The sequence below is a fragment of the Halichoerus grypus genome, chromosome 4 (genome assembly GCF_964656455.1).
Source record: "Halichoerus grypus chromosome 4, mHalGry1.hap1.1, whole genome shotgun sequence".
Classification (NCBI taxonomy): Eukaryota; Metazoa; Chordata; class Mammalia; order Carnivora; family Phocidae; genus Halichoerus; species Halichoerus grypus.
In genome coordinates this window covers 115,586,723-115,606,883 of record NC_135715.1, presented here as the reverse complement: position 1 = coordinate 115,606,883, position 20,161 = coordinate 115,586,723, and the positions used below count along the sequence as shown (strand labels likewise).

Genomic DNA, 20,161 nt, shown 5'->3' with positions numbered 1-20,161 from the left:
CTTGGATAATTTGCCTTCTAATAAAATCAATTCACCTTCCCCTGGCCTCTGCAGCCAATTATGCTCCTTTTTTTTTTAACTCCCTAAATTACAATTTTTCAAGATCTGCTCTGAGTATGAAGGAATAAATCCTGTCATTAAACAAAAGCTTCATATTAAAAAAAAAAAATTCTGCCTAAAACACAGTATGAGCTGGGGCGCCTGGGTGGCTTGGTTAGCTAAGCATCTGCCTTCGGCTCAGGTCATGATCCCAGCATCCTGGGAGTCCTGGGATCCAGTCCCACATCTGGCTCCCTGCTCAGCAGGGAGTCTGCTTTTCCCTCTCCCTCTGCCCCCCCAAATGGATAAATAAAATCTTTAAAAAATACACGCACAATATGAGCAGAAACAACAAAAATCCCATCCTCCCTCCTTGAGAGTGTAGCCTCCTCCCCCCAACTGCGGAGGCAAATGCCACAAAGCCAAGTAGACAGTGTCTGCTCTCCACATCCAGTCCCTGTCCCCAGGCTCCAGAGTGTCCTGTAGATTAGGGTCATCGAGGACTGGGAGTGGGAAATCCCAGGAAGTGAGGAGGAATTAATTTGGAAAACTAAGGTTTACTCTCAGAAGGGAAACAAAGATTAGCTGCTCCAAAAGAAGAGGCCATCAGTGGGCAGCATGCTGGAAGTAGTTTGAGTAACAAGGGAGAGGGGCTGGGAGTAGCTTATACCTGATGGGCACGTTAGGGTGTAGAGAACTGAGCGGTGGGCAGAAAGGAAAGTTCAGTACCCAGGAACCTAGGTGAAGAAGTCAGTCCTTCTGAATCTATGCGCCAGCCCCATTCCCTTTGCCAGTGCTTCTCAATCTCTGCATCTTGTTAAAATGCGGATTCTGATTCCATGAGTCTGGCATGGGGCCCGAGAGTCTGCATTTATAACTCACTCCTAACTTGGTGCTGCAGTAACAAGTTCATACAACCACTGTTCCTATTCTCTTCAATGTTCTTCCAGAACAATTACCAAATATACAGTCATAATAGGTACAAGTTTTTAAAAAGATATAATAATACACTGCATCAGCCGGGTGTTCTCCAGAGAAACAGAACCAATAGAACCAATCTCTATATATACTGGGAGCCGAGAGAGACAGAGAGAGAAAGAGAGAGATTGATTTTAGGATATTTGCTCACACAATTGTGGGCACCAGCAAGGCTGAAATCTATAGGAGCAGGCTGGAAATTAAGAGTTGATGTTGCAGTCTTAAAGCAGAATTCCTCCTCCAGGAAACCTGTTTTACTCTTAAGGGCTTCAGCTGATTATATGAGGTCTACCCACATTATCAAGGGTAATGTGCTTTATTTAAAATCAACTCATTATAAATATTAATCACACCTACAAATACCTTCGCAGGAGCAGCCAGATTAGTGTCTAAACAAACACCTGGATACCATGGTATAACAAAGTTGACCCATAAAACTAACCATCACACGTACTATATAATTTTCAGCAAATTTACTTTTTTCCCTCCTAATATGTCTTACCAATAGCTACACTGTATTCTATTATATGTATGTATCATAATCATATAAGTAGTCTTTTATTGTTGGGTATGTTACTCTTCACTATTACAAAAATGCTGCAATGAACATTCTTGAGAAAAAAGTCTTTAAGTCCAAGTGTGACTATATCTGCAGTATAATTATTTAGACTTGAAATTATTGGGCAATGGGTATATAAAGTTTTATTTTTCATAGCAACTGACAAGTTGTTCTAAAAAAATAGACTTTGCTGATTTATACACTCAGTAGAAATGGATAAAAATTTCTGTTTCCACACATTCTCAATGACACATTATATTACAAAAATACTTCCAACTTTGCCCTTCCGATACATGAAAAACAATGTCTCTCATTCAAGTTTTATTTTGTGGATAATCGCTTTTTTCTTACATTTAGAGGCTATTTGCATTTCTTTTTCTTCTATGTCTAGAGTCCATTTTTTCTAGGGTCTTTAGCATTTTTATTACTAATTTAAATTCAATATATCTTATGAATATTAATCATTTTCTTGTCTATACACTGCAAATATATCTTGTTCTGTTGTGTTGTTTGCCTTTTAAATTCAATTATGGTGTTTTAAATCACGCAAATATTTTAATTTTGTGCAAAGCTATTAATCTTTAATTTTTTAGCTTTTGGGTTTTATTTTATTCCATAGACTTTTCCCTCCAAGAAAATATAAATTTTCCTATATTTTTTTCTACATTTGTATGGTGTCTCATTTTGTGTTAAAATCTTTGAACCATCCCATTTATTTTCGTGTAAAGAGTGTAATAGAGATGAACTCCCTATCCTCTCTCTTCTGGCTAGTCAGTTATTCAAAACCTATTTGTTGGGGTGCCTGGTTGGCTCAGTCTACCTTCGGCTCAGGTCATGATCCCAGGGTCCTGGGATCGAGCCTCACATGGGGTTCCCTGCTCCGTGGGAAGCCTGCTTCTCCTTCTCCCACTCCCCCTGCTTGTGTTCCCTCTCTTGTTGTGTCTCTCTCTGTCAATAAATAAAATCTTTTTTTTTTTTTTTTTTTTTAAAGATTTTATTTATTTATTTGTCAGAGAGACAGAACACAAGCAGGGGGAGAGGCAGGCAGAGGGAGAAGCAGGCTCCCCTCCGAGCAAGGAGCCCGATGTGGGACTCGATCCCAGGACCCTGGGATCATGACCTGAGCCGAAGGCAGCCGCTTAACCGACTGAGCCACCCAGGCGTCCCAATAAATAAAATCTTTAAAAAAAACCCAAAAAACAAAACCTATTTGTTTGATAATCCATTTTTTATCACATACTAAATTCCACCATGTATGGGCTCTACTTATGAAATATCTATCCTAGAAATTCCATTATATAATATTTATTCCTTTTTTTTAAATAATATGTCTAATACCCCTAATAGAAGAGCTAGCCCCCTTCATTATATTTACATTTTGAAACTTTTCTACCCTAGTCTTGTAAGTTTCAATCAGTGCATCTAGTGTCAAAAAGTTACTGTTGGTATTTGGATTGGCATTGAATTTAAAGTTTTGAATTAATTAAGAAAGAATGTCCATTTCATGCATTCTCAACAGGATGATATCACCCTTAAAGAGACAAAAATTGGTTCTTGGAGATGAAAAACTTACTCTTTTAAAAAAAAACTTAAGTTCTAAAGCACAGATATACATGCACAGTACGTATACAGATATTTAGTTTATTGGTGGTATTAAAATTTAATGAGAGAGGACAATCAAAAAAGAAATGTCTGTTAAGGGGTCTGTAACGAAAGAGTTGAGAAATACTGTTTATGTAAAGTTGATCATTCTTATCTAAGACCAAGTCAGTTCTTGATATGCATTTAAGTGTTTTAGCTTTCACAGTAGAATATTAAAATTTTCTTCAAATAGATCGGAATGTTTATTTCTAGGTGCTTTCCCTTTTTTCATAAATCTACATTGAGGGCAACAAGTAAGTTTTGTATATTAATCTTTATATACTCAATCTACTGAATTCCTAATTGTAGAACTGTTATAGTTGTTTCCTCTCATTTTCTAGTATTAATATAATCTGCAAATAATTAAAAATTAGCATTATCCTTTCTAACTTCTATGCTTCTTATCATTCTGCTTAGATTAAGAGCATTGCTGGTACTTCCAGAAAAATATAAGTAATACCAGTCATGGTAGGCATCCTTAGGGTGAATATGAATTTAATGGGAATTTTTCTAATATTTCACCATTAAGCCCATGATAATTCTATGTTACAATTAGGGATTTATTAACCCATTTATGTTTTAAAAGTTCTAAAAGAATTTTATCAAATGCTTCTTTGACATTTATTGAGATGATCAAATGACTACTCTCCTCAAATCTATTAATATGTGCATTGTTAAGTTCCATATATTGAGCCATCCCTGAATTCCTGGTATGAACTCTATGTGGTATTATATTATTCTTATAATATGTGATTGTAATTTATTTGACAATACTTAACTTCTGATTTTTGCAACAATAATATAGGTGAGATCTTGAAATTTAATTTTACCATACCATCCTATTTTGTCAGGTTTTAGCAATAGTGGCTTCATAAAACAAACACATAAACTTTCCTTTTTTTTCCCTCTACGCTCACAAACATTTTTAAATAGAATCAGAGTTTCTTAGTTCTTAAGGACTTTATAGATTGGCCAGTGAAAATGTATGGATCAGGCATTTTTTGCTGTGGATGATGATTTTTTGACAACTTTTTTGCTATATTTAACTTCCTGTCTTTTCCCATATATGTTTTGGTTATTTATCCCTTACTTCCTAGGTTTCTAATTTATTTCTACAGAGTTGAGTAAAGTATTCTTCTAAAATTCTTTTCCGTTTCTTTATATCTATGCCCATTTCCTCTATTGTGACATGTGATTTTGTGCATTTGTGTTTTCTGCCCCTCTCCACATATGCACCATTTTTATTCTCCTCCCCTCCCCCACAGCACTGCCTCTTTCTTTCTCTGCCTCTTACTCTTGCATTATCTCTTTCCCTTTTTCACTCTCAATTAACCCACTCTTGAACCCAGTTACTAGTTTTACTTTTGTTTGTTTCCTGTTTTAGAATTCATTTATTACTACTTTCATATTTACATTCTTTCTCTCTTTCCTTATGTTAATTTTGTTGTTTTCCCCCAACTTTTTAAATTTGATACTTCATTCATTTTTTTTATGGTGGGGGAGAACATTTATTTTTGCGGGTGAAAGAGAATTTTTAAAATGCAACATGAAGTGGATTTCTGCAGTGTTCTTTGGGATAAGAATTGGAAATGATTCCTTTACTCTTCATGTGATAGACTGTTTTCATTTCAATATTACACAATACCAAAAACAGACCACATGAACCCCACAATTACTAGGGTTATAAGCATTATTCAAATTGACTTTAAGAAGATTAAACTTTTTCCAACATTTAATGACACATGGTTCAATGACCTCATGAGTTTCTTAACCCTATAGTCCTTCTTTTCTATAGCCCAGGTTGCTTGACCTTCACCTCCAGGTGGTTAAGGAGCTCTAATTTAACACGTAGGGCACACAATAGAAAGTCTTCCTTGTCCTGCTCTGACATTGTGACCCCATTCTAAAGTGGCTTTTCTTGCTAGGGAAGTCCTTACCTTGTACCCCCCCAATCTACAAATAGCTCACTGTCTTATTACCTGGACTTGAGTACTTCTCTTGATAACATGTCTACTATCAGTCTCCATTAAAGTGATGTTTGGTCTTGATCTCCATGACCTTCTCCAACCTGCCATGCAGTTACAAGACCGCTGCTTCTGACACCATCCTGAAAGGGTGGGCCTTGTTATTCATTGACCGACTTCCATACCTTCATTTATTTACTCACTCATTCATCAAGCATGTATCGGGTGCCTACTTTATTCAAGCAGTGAGCTAAAAGCAGAGAAAGGAAAAAGTAAGATATGGTCCTTTCCTTCCTGTAGCATCCAATCTAGTGGAAGATGACCCACTGACATGGGCCTGCAATACTGGTTAAATCTAGGCTTTTGAGTGCTGAGTTCTGACATGATATTCTAAAACCTCTTGCTGGTTTTGCTGTTTGCTTATCCCAAGATACTTGGAAAATTTCCAAATTTATAAACACTGCTATTAAAGTTAATTTTTTCTAAGAAAAATGTAAGCAACAACAATTAGAGAACAAAACTGTGGCACCAAACCGGAGACACATGACATCCAAATATGTATCTCAATAAAAATGACAAATGATCGCATGTTATGACCTAGTGGTCATTAGCAAATAGTAGAAACTGTGATTGTCAAATCCAAGGAGGCCAAGGGTCTTCTGCATAATAGAATCTCATTGTAATGTGACAAAACAGGCGTGGGATTATTTCTAAAATAACTGTTGGTTGAGATTTATAAGGGACTTTATTGTTGAGAATGAGCATCAGAAGAAATTTATCCTGCTCTTTCCCTTATAACGTGGTTCCTAGCCTGCATCCCAGGGGTGGCATTTGAGTGAGACTCTAGTGTATTATTATAAAGCAGAGAGGAAGTAACACACTAACTAGACTCACTTTTTAAAATTTCTCAGAGTAAAACTTTTGACACAATGCCAAACATCCAGATGAAAACTGAAGAAAAACAAAAACAACTCTCCAGATGTTTTCCCTAAGTAAATGTATAGGAATTACTGTTCTTATCCTTTCTTTTTGGAAATAACTCATGCAGCATAAGGGAACAAGAACCAGATGGAATATTAGGGCCAACAAAGACCATGTTGACCTTTTAACAGGAAAAAAACACAGGTGATTTTGGATGACCAGGATAGCATAAGGTAGTCACCAAAACCTCGCCTTGGTGGATCTGGTGGGTTGTTTTTAGCCCAGATGTCTCACTCCTCTGAATCCTTGCTTTTAGCCGTTTAACTCATAAAACCTTGTATTTCCTCTTACTATAAACAGAATGCACTTTCTGGCCTCTTGACTTTGGGTTAATGGGACATTAGCAGACATGATTTATGCAGAGGCTTGAAATGTGCTTGTGTAGTTGGGCTTACCTACTTCCATTTTTGCCATGAGAGAAATGACCCCAGGTAGCCCACTGGTCCAGCAAAGATGAGAGACTTGCAGAGTAAATCTGTTCCCAACCTAAGCTGCAGAGTTTAGAGCCAAGTTCAGTCTAGATTAGCCAGTTCCTGGACAACTTGCAGATGTGAGAGAGAATAAATAATTGTGTTTTAAGCCACTGAGTTTTGGGGTGTTTTGTCACACAGCATTATTGTGGAAATAATTGACCTCTACCACAGAGTCAAAACAAATTGCAGATGGTGGGATGTCTAGAACAGTGTTTCCCATTGGCCTCTGCCTACTGATAGCAACAGCTAGAAATATCTGAGACACTCACCTGGGCTCATATTAATTGTGGCAAGACCCCACAAACATTTCCCCAACTAGAGCCAATGTTGTGGCTGACCAATCCTTGTCGTTCTTATTATGACTGCAAGAGGCACCTTAGTAACACCTATCAGAAATTTAGAAAAAAACAAGGTTTATTACTCACAGGCTCTGAGGGGACACAGCATGCCTGAGAGCCACAGTGAGGTCACAGGTAGAGAGAAAGAGCAGGGACCTGAGGTTCTGTCTCTATTGAGATGGAGGGTGGGGGGACTAGGGTTTTGTGGGTTCACTCTTTATTGGAGAACTTAAAACATAAGAGCAGGAATGGGCATGGGAGGGGGAAGCATGGTCACTCGAGTGCTCCGTTGTCTAGGTTACCCAGGACTTTCTCACAGGGGAGCTTCATGCAGGGGGCAGTCTGATTCCTTGTTTAGTTGTTTACTAGTAGCTGTGTCAAACAGTTGGCAATATGTTGATTTGAGACAGATGTCTTTGAAATGGGTGCCGTGGTAAAGAAAAACTTAATGTCAAGGCACTTATATCTAATAAACAAAGCTCACTGACAAACAGTTAAACTACACAGAGTCAACATGAGGAATCAAGTCACCACAAAGATGCAGACGTCAGCCTATGTATCTCTCTAGACTCGCTGCCTAATATGCTCTATTTCACTTGTTGAGTCCGCTAGAACATTCTTCCTCCAGTTTTTTGGATATGCCAAGCAGTTTCATACCTCAAGGTCTCACACATGCTGTTTTCTCTCTCCCTACCCTCCTGAATGTCTTAATGTAGCCATTACCTATTCAGGTAATGGGGCACCTTTGTCCTCAAAGTATGCCTCCAATGGCCTCAAGGAGGAAACTTAAAATATATTGGCCTGCAAATCAATGAAGGTGACTCCCTCGATCAAAACATAATTTGTACAATTTCTCTTTAGTTTGAACATGATTTAAATGAACACATATGCAAGAGCACAGTTTCATGCTGAAAACATTCAGAACTACAATAAAGCATTTTTTAAATCTAACTGGCCAGGACTTTGAATTGACCAAATTTCTTTTGGCTTTCCATTGTGAGAGACAAGAGCCATATTGCTAAAAAATAGGTAACTAGAATTTAATCAAATAAAATAGTCACCTTTGAATAAAGCCTTTGAATTCTCACATTTGAACTTCCTAGAACTACGCAAATGTAGGAGACTACAACTCACTAAAATGATCCTAAAGCAACACCTAATGTCCAAAGAAGAAATGTTTTCATCAGTTAGAATTGGCATCTTTAAGCAGAGACGTGGGCTATTATAACTTAGAACAATTAAATACAATTAGGGTTTTTAAAAAGTGAATTTGAGATTGATCCTCAGTTAACTAGAAAATTCCTGTAACTTTATTAACTTGTGGTTTGATTGTAGGGTTGTGATGCAGTGTGTGTGTGTGTGTGCGTGCACGCATGCGCCCACAGTTGGGGCAAATAAGAATTAGTATTTACTGAGACCTTATTCTTGCCAGGAACTGAGAAATTTACAGACATTATCTCATTTGATCCTTATAATGACCTTGCAAGATATATATAAAATCTGCTCCTCAATAGGTATCGTAAAAATGCTAATTTGGGCCTGAGCACTTTATAAATGACCCTCTAGAGCAGTGGGTCTCAACCTCGGCTGCACATTTGAACCATTTGGGAGCTTTTAAAAATCCCCAGACCCAAGCCCCACCCCAGGACATCAGAGTTGGAACGCGTGAGAGTAGAAGGCAAGCGTTGGTATTTCTAAACTCCCCAGGTGATTGCAATGGGAAGCTAAGTAAGTTTGTGAGTCACTGGATTTATAACCCCAGTGATAATTTGAGAAGCTAGACACTCAGTGATACATGTGCTTGGTGATAAGCATGGTGGCGCCTCTGCAGCTGTGAGAGAGAAGTCAGCAACTCAGCCGTCATCAGCACCAGCACCCATGTCCTAGTGGAAGAAGCATGGCTGTAGGCACAGCTGCTTTGAAGTCTGCTTCAAGGCTGTCAGAGCCAGATCCAGACTGTTCCCCCCCCAGGAGATCACTGGGATAGAGCTTTGAACACATATTTTCATTATTTCCCAAGCACAGGACTAACCGTACACGACTTTAAACCCCTTTGGCCAGTTAGAATTTGCCCTAGCCAAGCAAGAAAAGTGGTGGTCTGCATTTTATATTACCTAAGTGTCAGGCAAGGACACAAGGTCAAGGCCAGACTGAAGGTGAGGCGCAGTTTCAGAGTCAAAGCATATAGACGTGAAACAGGTGGATGCTAGCACCTCTTGCTAGGGTGCTGTTCATCTGCTGAGTCATCGGAAGCCACCGCTTCGTTGACCATTCTGGGTATCTGAGCAGGCCTGGCTTCTGTGCTTCCCCCGGAAGCTTGGTGTCAAGGGCGTGGGTGAAATCCATAAGGTCCCTGTCATTTCTTCAGCCTGGGCCAGTCAGCCGTGGAGCAAAGGAAAGGGGAAACGAAGGTACCTGCATCTTTAGCATTCTCAGTACCTCCAGCAACTGAGCATGTCTCTGCAAAGGGTGACAGAAGCTCCAGGACTCGAGGGCTGACTGGAAGCTGACTGCCTTCTAAATCCTCCGTTTTATGGCAGCTGTAAATTAGCTTTCAGTTCAGGTTTGGGGAGAGGTTGTTCAACGTGGTGCTTAAGAGTGTGAACTGTAGATCCACATGTTTATGCCTGTTTTCTCATCTGTCCAATGAAAGTAATTAATTTTGCTTCTTTTTGATGTGTGGCTTATACAATAAATAGATGAAATAGACATAAATAATAGATGAATACAATAAATAGATGAAAAATGTTTAGAACAATACCTGCACAGAGTAAGAGTTATATAACTGTAAGCTCTTATTATTTATGTATTCTTTCATCCGTGCAATTGTTTATTTTTGGCTACAGTGTTTAGAAAGCCTTCCTGTGTTAAGCTCTGGTAATGCAGAGGGAACAAAATAATATGGTCCCTGCACTCAGGGGAAGAGAAGATAGACATGTAAAAATTATCTAGTATCATGTTAGGAGCTAAGTAATCCAAGTGTATACCTTGGTGTTCCAGAGAAGGAGCACCTGCAAATTAATCCTCTTTCCTGTGGGTACCAGTGAGAACAAACTGATTGCTCCCTACTTTAGAATTCCTTTACATATTTGATAATGGGCAATAGATTATTCTCTAAAATGACTGTGCTCCTAAAACTTTTTCCAGAGCAGTAAGACAGAATTGGTTTTTTCCCTTTAAATGCTATGTGGCCCCAGCCACCTCCTTCATCTGTTTGGCCTTAAGCAGCAAATCCCTGACCTCTTTGTCACCATTTCCCACTGTAAAATGGAAATAATGTTACCTGCTTTGCAAAGTTGTTGTAAGGTTGATATATATATATATATATATATATATATATATATATACACACACACACACATATATAACACCTGGAGTTCCCCTTATATTTGCAGCTTCCACTGGTTGAAGTAACCACCCTGGGTCATCCAACCCAAAGCCCTAAGGAGTCTCCTTTCTCAGGCAGTTGCTATATGCATTATAGTACAAATGTCCTCTCTTGAGAAGTTCTCAGATTTAATCTTGTATTTTGGAAGGGTCTGCTTTCCTTCCTTTTTCTTCCTCTTCTGTTGTCCTGATATTTTCTCACCCTATTCACAGTAGGCTGAAAAAACGCACAGGTTCATCTGTGCTATATAGCATGGAGGCTGATTCAACCCCTCGTTTCCTAGGGCTTGTAGGATGACTAGAACAATCTACTCTCTCTACATTTACATCAGTCCATTTATCAGTCCAAGGACTAATAACAAATGAATTTTAAAGAGAGTTTGGAGTTGTTTCTTACCATGGATTGATATTGTATATACAGATCACCATGAATGTTGGGATCTTTTAACCACACTGACATATGACCGTTTCTGTCCTTTCTTATATTTCTAAGTCTTGGTTTCCTTTCCCAGGGTTCTTATCTATACAGTCCAAGGAAAGGGAAAACCAATGGTAGCCTAGCTCAACATCTACCAAAATGTTTAAAGAAAATATTCTCACTGGGGTCAGACAGTATTGGAAAATTTGGGATTAGATAAAAATGAAAACAAAAAAAAATCATTGTGGGATCACACTATTATGGAATGAGAGGATGGCCCACAGAAAGGGAGAAAATATTTGCAAGTCATATCTCTAATAAGGGCCTAGTAGCTATAATAAATAAAGAATTTTTATAACTCCAAAATAAAAAGCCAACCTAATTTAAAAATAAAGGATTTGAATGGACATATCCCTAAAGAAGATGTATAAATGGCCAAAAAACAAAGAAAAAAATGCTCAACATCATCATTAGCCTTCAGGAAAATGCAAATCAAAACCATGAGATCCCACTTAACACCCACAGGAATGACTGGAAAATAATAAGTGTTGCTGAGAATATGGAGAAATTAGAACCTTCATGGACTGCGGGTGGGAATGCAAAATGGTACAGCTATGGCACAAAACAGCTTGGCAGTGCCTCAAAAAGTGAAACCTAGTTACTCTATCACCAACAATTTCATTTTTTCATATATACCCAAGAGAATTAAAACATATATTCACACAACAAACTATACAAACATACATTCCAATACGATTCATAATAGCCAAAAAGTGGAACAATCAAAAGACCCTCAAATGATGAATGGGTAAACAAAGCATGGTGTAGCCTACATAATGGAATATTACTCAGCCATAAAAAAGAAAGAAGTACGGATACATGCCCCAACATAGATGAACCCTGAAAACATAACACTAAGTGAAAGGAGTCAGACAAAAAAGATCACATATTATGTGTTTCTATTTATATGAAACTTGCAGGCTAGACAAATCCATGGAGATGGAAACCAGATTAGTGGTTGTCAGAAGCCAAAGGGAAAGCGTTAAGTGGTCCAGGGGACCGCTAAGGGTGCAGAGTTTCTTTTGGGGAGGATGAAAATATTCTGGAGTTAGATAGGGCAGTGACTGCACAACCTCGTGAATATCCTAAAAATCACTTAATGGTACACTTTTTTAAAAAAAAATTGCAGGACCTCCTAAGGAGTTCTTTGGCGAATTTTAATCCTAAAATTTGTTTGGAATTATAAAAGGCCTTGAATAACCAAAGCAATCTTAAGGAAGAAGAACAAAGCTGGAGACATCACATTCCCTCATTTAAAACTACATTATAAAGCTGTAGTAATCAAAATAGTATGGTACTGGCATAAAAACAGACACATAGATCTCAATGGAACAGAACAGGGAGCCCAGAAATAAACCCATGCACATATGTCAATTAATTTTTTGACAAAACAGTCAAGAGTATACATACAATGGGGAAATACACAATAAGTGGTGCTGGGAAAACCGGACAGCCTAATGCAAAAGAATGAAACTGGACCACTATCCTACACCATACACAAAAATTAACTCAAAACAGATTAAAGATTTACATAACTCCTAAAACATACAACTCCTAGAATAAAACAGAGGATAAGCATTTTGACATTGGTCTTGGCCATGATTTTTTGGATATGACACCAAAAGCAAAAATAAATAAGTGGGACTACATCAAATTAGAAAGCTTCTACACAGCAAAGGAAACCATCAACAAAATGAAAAGGTAACCTATGGAATGGGAGAAAGTATTTGTAAACCACATATCCAATGAGGGGTTAATACCCAAAATATATAAGGAACTCATACAACTCAATAATAAAAAAAAAAAAAGACAACAAAAAACCCAAACCCAATTTAAAAATGGGCAAAGATCCTAAATAGAAAAGTACATGAAAAGATGCTTAACATCACTTATCCTGGGGCACCTGGGTGGCTCAGTCAGTTAAGTATCTGCCTTTGGCTCCAGTCATAATCCTGGGGTCCTGGGATTGAGCCCCATATCAGGCTCCCTGCTCAGTGGGAAGCCTGTTTCTCCCTCTCCCTCTGCCGCACCCCTGCTTGTGCTCTCTCTCTTGCTCACTCTCTCAAATAAATAAATAAAATCTTTAAAAAAAAACAAAAAACATCACTTATTCTCAGGAAAGTGCAAATCAAAATCACAATGAGATATTACCTCACACCTGTTAGAATGGCTGTCATCAAGAGACAACAAGTGTTGGTGAGTATGTGGAGAAAGGGAACCCTTTGCACTGTTGGCGGGAATGAAATTGGTACACCCACTATGGAAAGCTGTAAGGTGACTCCTTAAAAAAAATTTAAAAATAGAACCACCATGTGATCTAATAATTCCACTTCTGGGTGTATATCCAAAGGGAATAGAAATATAATGTCAAAGAGATACCGATACTCTTGTGTTCACTGCAGCATTATTCACAATAGCCAAAATATGGAAACATCCTAAGTGTTCCTCAACAGATGAAAGGATAGAGACCTTATGGCTTATATACAATGGAATATTATTCAGCCATGAGAAAGGACATTCTGGTGTTGCAATAACATGGATGGACCTTAAGGACAATATATGAAGTGAAATAAGTCAGAGAAAGACAAATCCTATTTGATATCACTTATATGTATAATCTAAAAGGGCCAAACTCATAGGAACAGAGACTACAATGGTGGTTACCAGGGGCTGGCATGGGGGGATGTTGTCAAAAAGTACTAATTTCCATATAAGATGAATAATTTGGGAGACCAAATGTACAGCATAGTGATTATAGTTAATAATACTGTTCTATACTTGAAAGTTGCTAAGAGAGTAAATCTTAAATGATTTCACCACAAAAAAAGAAATTATGTAATGTGATGCAGATGTTAGCTAATCATTTTGCAAGATATAAGTATATCAAATCAACAGATTGTGCACGTTAAATTTACATAATGTTATATGTCAATTATATCTCAATAAAGCTGGGGGTAAAAAGGAAAATAACAACTGTTGGTGAGAATATAACCTGCATACATTGCTAGTGGGAATGGAAAATGGTTCAGCTGCTATGGCAAATAGTTCGGCAGTTCCTCAGAAGGTTAAATATAGAACTACCATAGGATCCAGAAATTCCACCCCCTGGGTATATATCTAAGAAAACTGAAAACCCATGTTCACACAAAAACTTGTGCATGAAAGTTCATGGCAGCATTATTCATAATAGCCCCACAGTAGAAACAACCCAATGTCCACAAGGCGATGAATAGATAAACAAAATGTGGTCTATCCCACAATGGAACATTATTCAGCCATAAAGAGGAATGAAGTACTTCTCTATGCTACAACATGGATTAACCTTAAAAACATTATGCTAAGTGAAAGAAGCCAGCCACCAAAGGCCACATATTGTATGATTCCATTTATATAGAATGTGCAGAATAGGCAAATCGACAGAGACAGAATGTAGATTAGCAGTTGCCAGCGGATGGAGAAAGGGAGGGAATTTGGACTGATTGCTAATAGGTATGAGATTTCTTTTGGGGGTAATGGGAATGTTCTGAAATTTGATAGTGGTGATGGTTACATAACACACTGATTATACTAAAAACCACTGAAGTGGTACCGTTTCAAACGATTAATTTTATTTTATATAAATTATGTCTCAAAAAATGCTTTAAAAATAAACTACAAACTTTAAGAAATAATTCTCTAGGGGCACCTGGGTGGCTCAGTGGGTTAAGCATCTGCCTTCAGCTCAGGCCATGATCCCAGGGTCCTGAGATGGAGCCCCACATTGGGCTCCCTCTCCCTCTGCCCCTCTCCCTGCTTGTGCTCACTCTCTCTCTCTCAAATAAATAAATAAATAAAATCATTAAAAAAAAAAAGAATAGTTCTTTAGCATTGAAGTGACTATTTGTAGAAAGTCTTCTTAAACTCACTATTTTTTCTCTAATACAGTTGAATACTCTTATCTCTATATTATAAACTTGAACTTTTATGTGCCTACGAATATGCAAGTTTGAGAACGTTTCTCCTGGGAGATAAAATAAAGTTCAAAAGAAAGAAAAGAAACACAATGTTGTTAAGAATATTTGCCCAAACTTTTTTTTTTTTTTGAGAGAGAGAGAGAGAGCTTGTGCATACTCGTGTGAGTAGGGCGGAGTGCAGGGGTTAGTCTCAGAGGGGCAGAGGGAGAGGGAGAGAGAGAATCTTAAGCAGGCTCCATGCCCAGTGTGGAGCCAGACACGGGGCTGGGTCTCACAATGCTGTGATCTTGACCTGAGCCAAAATTAAGAGTCAGACACTTAACCAAGTGAGCCACCAAGGTGCCCCTATTTGAGCAAACTTTTGATTGATAAAATTATTTGTTCTTTTGGACACTAGAATATGTCTAAAACACTGAACAAAAAATAAAATAAAAAATAGTGACTTTATATTATGTGAATTATATCTCATTTTTTTAATAACTGCAGGAACTCTTTGAGGAGTTCTCTGGCTAATGTACATTATAAATTTCCAAGATGTAGATACAGAATTTTGTGTTTTCCATCTTATTTAATAGTGGAAAACTTTTTTTCATGGGGTAACTCTATGGGAACTGCTATGGGAAATATTGCTCTAGTGAATCCACTCCAAATAAATATTAATATTAATATTAGAGTAGATGGTTTGGTTTAAATGATTCATCAGTGTTGATTCTAGGTCACTGACGTTTCTCCATTTCATTTTGGCTCTGTTGACAGTAGTCCCCCTCATTATATGTTAAGCTTTGTTGCCCTGCATTTAATTGCTCCTGGTGGGAGAAATGTGACTTTAGAAACCTCTCTTAAAAATAAAGTAATATCCTGGGAAGTGAGCACAAGGTAACGAAGATGAATTTAATTTAATGGGACATGTGGAGCTTAAAATACGCACAGCGTTTTTAATCCAGCTAGGGCTATAATGCACAAAGCATGACGTTTTAAGTCTATTAAGTCATTCCAACAAGATTAGTCTTGAGGTTAGGCGTACTACTCTGGAGACTATTGTCACAATGTGATGGGGACATTTATGCCAATGGATTTTATTGGTACGGATACACATTGGTATCTTTCCCACACTAGGTAGAACAGCTTAAGTAAAACCTTAAATGTTTCAAATCATACTTGTAAAAAAAAAAAAGTGATATTGACCCATGCTTCCTTCTTTCTAAATGACGAAATAGCATGAAACCACCACACAGGAAACTCAGATTGCATCCTTGATATCGATGATAACTTTGCAGAATACAAAAAACACTGAATTACAAAAAATGAAAGGAGAAAAGGGGAGGTAAAGGAGCAGGAAGAGGGAAATCAAGAGAGGAAAAATCAGGGAGGAAAAGGGGAAGCAGCAGCACAAGAACAGAAACAAAGTATTCGGTGCCTCTGTCCCAGCGTGCCTCTAGCATGAGCACTCACTTGACTACCTATATGAAGAATCCAGATATTTGTGGACTAATGTCACTTCTAATTATCTTGCGCAATACCGATTATTTTGTTTTCTATTTGTGAGTAGCCATAACTGATTTTCTTTTTTGCCTGTTTAGATTCTAAACATTGCATACCAGAAAATAAGTTGGTTTTGGTTTTGGTTTTCGGTGGTGGTAGAGAAAGCAAAGCCTGATATCATGTGAACCAGATGTACTCATTTGGATGGAGTACAAGAAAACCTGTGAAGATTAACAGTAAATCTTTTTCTGTGCTCACAAACTGATGAAAAATTGGCATAAAATGTGCTACTACTAAATAAGCTATGCATGTATACTTTACTGGCTACTATGAGTGAATGACCAAAGTAATTTTTGCTTTTTAGTAAAAAGAGGCTTAAATAGAGCCAAGGGCATATTTCACATCCCAAAGCATGCCTTCCACTTGCCTCATTACGTAAATTACTCTCCGATAGAACTTAGCTGCTTCTGATGGAACTTTCACCCTTACAGGACATTCCCTATACAAGCCCTCTGATCTAGAAACAAGGGCATTTCCCCTTGTCTGCTCTCCTGACACGATTACTGTCTAAGTGCACATTGAGAAGCTAATTTTATATAGTAAATACATGCTTTAGCATGTTTTGAATTATGTTATCTTTGTTATTACTGTTTGGCCTTTTAGATCTGTATGTCCTGCTTTCTCAACTAGACTATAATTTCTCTGAGATCAGGGTACATATTTTACATGCCTTTCTACATGTCCACAGCATCAAAGAGTACTATAATAACTGTGCACTAAAGTCCTTCAATTTAGAAGAGACCTTTTCTCCCAGAGGATGTATAGTAAAATATTGAGGAAGTAGTGGATAACTACATTATTTATTTATCAAATATTCATATAATCCCTACCGGGTGCCAGCCACCAATATGTTAATGTATTTTTCATAGATATATTAACTCACAGAACCTCTGTAGGTAGATGAGTTCTATTACTATTACTCCCATTTTGCAGGTGAAGAAACTGAGGCATAGCGAAGCATTATCGCCAACAGATAATAGACAGCTGATGCCAAAATCAGACCTGGGCAGCCTGGTTCTGGAACCTGTGCTCATTTCTACCACTTAAACTCTGCTGCCTGTGGAGCCGTGCTGTGTCGACTCTAGTTTCTCTCTACCTCGTATTAGTCTTTGGTTACTGCCAATTGCATGTCATACATCCTCTTATCTACCATATTGGTTGTGGGGTGTCTTGGACCAGCTTGTTTCTTACTCAATAGGGACCACATTTGCAAAAGCATTCCAAATACTATGTTGCCACCTCTCTCGTCATCTTCTTGCAGATAATTGCCTTGGTTGCTTCAGCCCTGCTGCCCCCGTATTACAGTGTAACTTAGAACAATGCTACCCTGTTCCTTCTTAATTATTGTTTAGTCACTGAGAATAAACATTCCTATTCTCATTTCTTTTCCTCTAATCTATTCTGGCTACGTGCACAGTGTTGATGCCTTTTGATGGAAAATAGAACACTGAGAACTTCTATCTTGGCATCAGTCTAAGGCACCACAAAAACAGACCTGCATCCGACTCTCCCTGGCACCGCATTGCAGCTGAGACAGGAAATCATCATCATCATCATCATATCCTCAATCTGCTCCCAGAAGCAACTCAACAGCTCCAGCCGAGCTGTCCTGAAACAGGAGTACACCCTGAGAATCTGCATCTATTAAAAGCGATCTTTTAAAGTCTCCTTTATGCTAATAAAATAAAGGTCCATTGTGGAGACGTCTGCACTTGAAGCCAAGAGCCGGTATCCCATGTGAATGCTGCCATCGCATTCTTCTCAGCCTGTCCACTAGCCACAGGGCGCCTTTCTCTACCTCTGAGTGTCAGAGCATCTGTATAATGCAAGCAGATTTGATGTGCGCTGGGGAAGAAAGGGGCCAGGGGATGGGCGAGCCTTTGTGGAGGAAACCTTTTAGCGTGTGCCCCCCGTTGAGGGTGGAAGAGAGAAATGATCAAAGGGCTCACAAGAGGCCAAGTCTTCTCTAAGAGGACACATAAAGGACAAAGATTGTTATATTGGAATTTCTAAGGAACTCTCATTGCAGTGTGGAGAAACAGAACACTAGCACAATGCCTCATTTATGCAGGCCAGCCTACTTTGTTTAACAGTGTTACATATGCATTTAGGGCTAACCAGTCCTTTAGGCCATCATCCCACAAGTTTTCGTGCAAGAAGCTCAGAATGCCCATGAAGCTCTTGCCCATGCAAGCCCTGCTTTTGGTCGTCCTTAAAATGGACTTACCTGAAGTAACAGCTGGAGGGGACACTTCTCTCATGTTGCTTAAAATCACTAATGGCAACTTACATCCTTAAATTCAAATCTCTGTCTTCTACGTTAAGTGCCCTGGCCACGAGATTGACAATAGACACGGCAGCACTTGCAATTCACTCTACAAATACTGAGTATACCCTAAGGCAGGCCAGGGAACTCCTCACAGACTGCTCTCCAGAAACTTCTTCACTACCTACACTATCTAGTCAAGACAAGAAGCATAAGCAGGTAATCAACATACAAGGTCAAAACCAGTGTGTTCTGGAAGGATCTGTTCCCAGGGTGTAATGGACAAAATAAAGGAGTAGATCTCTTAATCAGGGTGGGCTTCATGGAGGAGTCCAAGCCTATGAATTTACTGTTAGTGGGTATATCCGTATCATGGATTCCTTGCCCGGTGAAATTATGTTACAAATAGTCTGACGTGTTTAACATCTAGCCCTTAATATCTCGCCTGCTTGTCTGATCCTGCCACCGACACAACTCTCCTGTCCCCAAATCTGGTTGGAACTATTGCCATCCAAGTCTCTGTTTTAAAAAACTTAAAAGTGGGCGAATCTCATGAAACGATTTTCCAATTAGTAATATTCAGACAAGCCATGGTCCCCTATACTCAGTAATTCTTCTGCCAGGTTATCTTGCCTTACTTTTTGTTTGATTGATTGTTTGTTTGTTTGTTTAAGATTTATTTATTTGAGAGAGAGAGAGAGAACATGTGAGTGTGGGCAGGGGGAGAAGGAGAGAATCTCCAGCAGACTCCCCACTGAGTGCTGAACAGACAGGGCTGGGGAGTGTGGGGGCCTTAATCTCATGACCGTGAGATCACAACCTGAGCCAAAACCAAGATTTGGACCCTTATCCAACTGCACCACCCAGACACCCCTTGCCTTATTTTTTTTTTTTTATGTATTTCTCTTCCTCTTTGTGACAACTTTTCTTGCCCTTACCTCACTTTCTGCCACCCCTCAACCCTCTACTCTGCTGCAAACACACAAACACACACACCACACACACTCATGGTCACATTGCACCTGGGTGGGCTATACCTAGGACATGCTCTACTCATCTCTTAAATAGTTGTTAAACGCAAAAAGATAACATAGGAAAAGCGGCGAGTCAACAGAGTTATGTTAATTTCAGAAAAAAAGTTCTGGAGATAATATGATAGCTACATTCAATTCTGATTTCCAAATATTTTTGTCTGTTGTGTTTACAAACACACACACACACACACACACAACCAAGCTATGGTTTCCATTGTGATCCCTGGTGAAACGAAGAGGCCAAGCCAAGACAGAAACCAAGGAAAATCGTGTCAGTACAGGAAATAAATAACAGGTGTAGTGCATGATCCAAAAAGTCAGTGGCTGGGGCGCCTGGGTGGCTCAGCTGTTAAGCGTCTGCCTTCGGCTCAGGTCATAATCCCAGGGTCCTGGGATCGAGCCCAGCATCGGGCTCCCTGCTCTGTGGGAAGCCTGCTTCTCCGTCTCCCACTCCCCCTGCTTGTGTTCCCTCTCTCTCTGTCTCTCTCTGTCAAATAAATAAATAAAATCTTAAAAACAAAAAAACAA

General features: G+C 38.7%; 1 pseudogene; it reads right to left on the bottom strand.

Annotated features, from left to right (window-relative positions):
- LOC118549957 (thioredoxin domain-containing protein 17 pseudogene) overlaps positions 1–18,594 on the bottom strand; it is a 48,528-nt pseudogene extending 29,934 nt beyond the window's left edge.
- Positions 18,595–20,161: the final 1,567 nt, after the last annotated feature.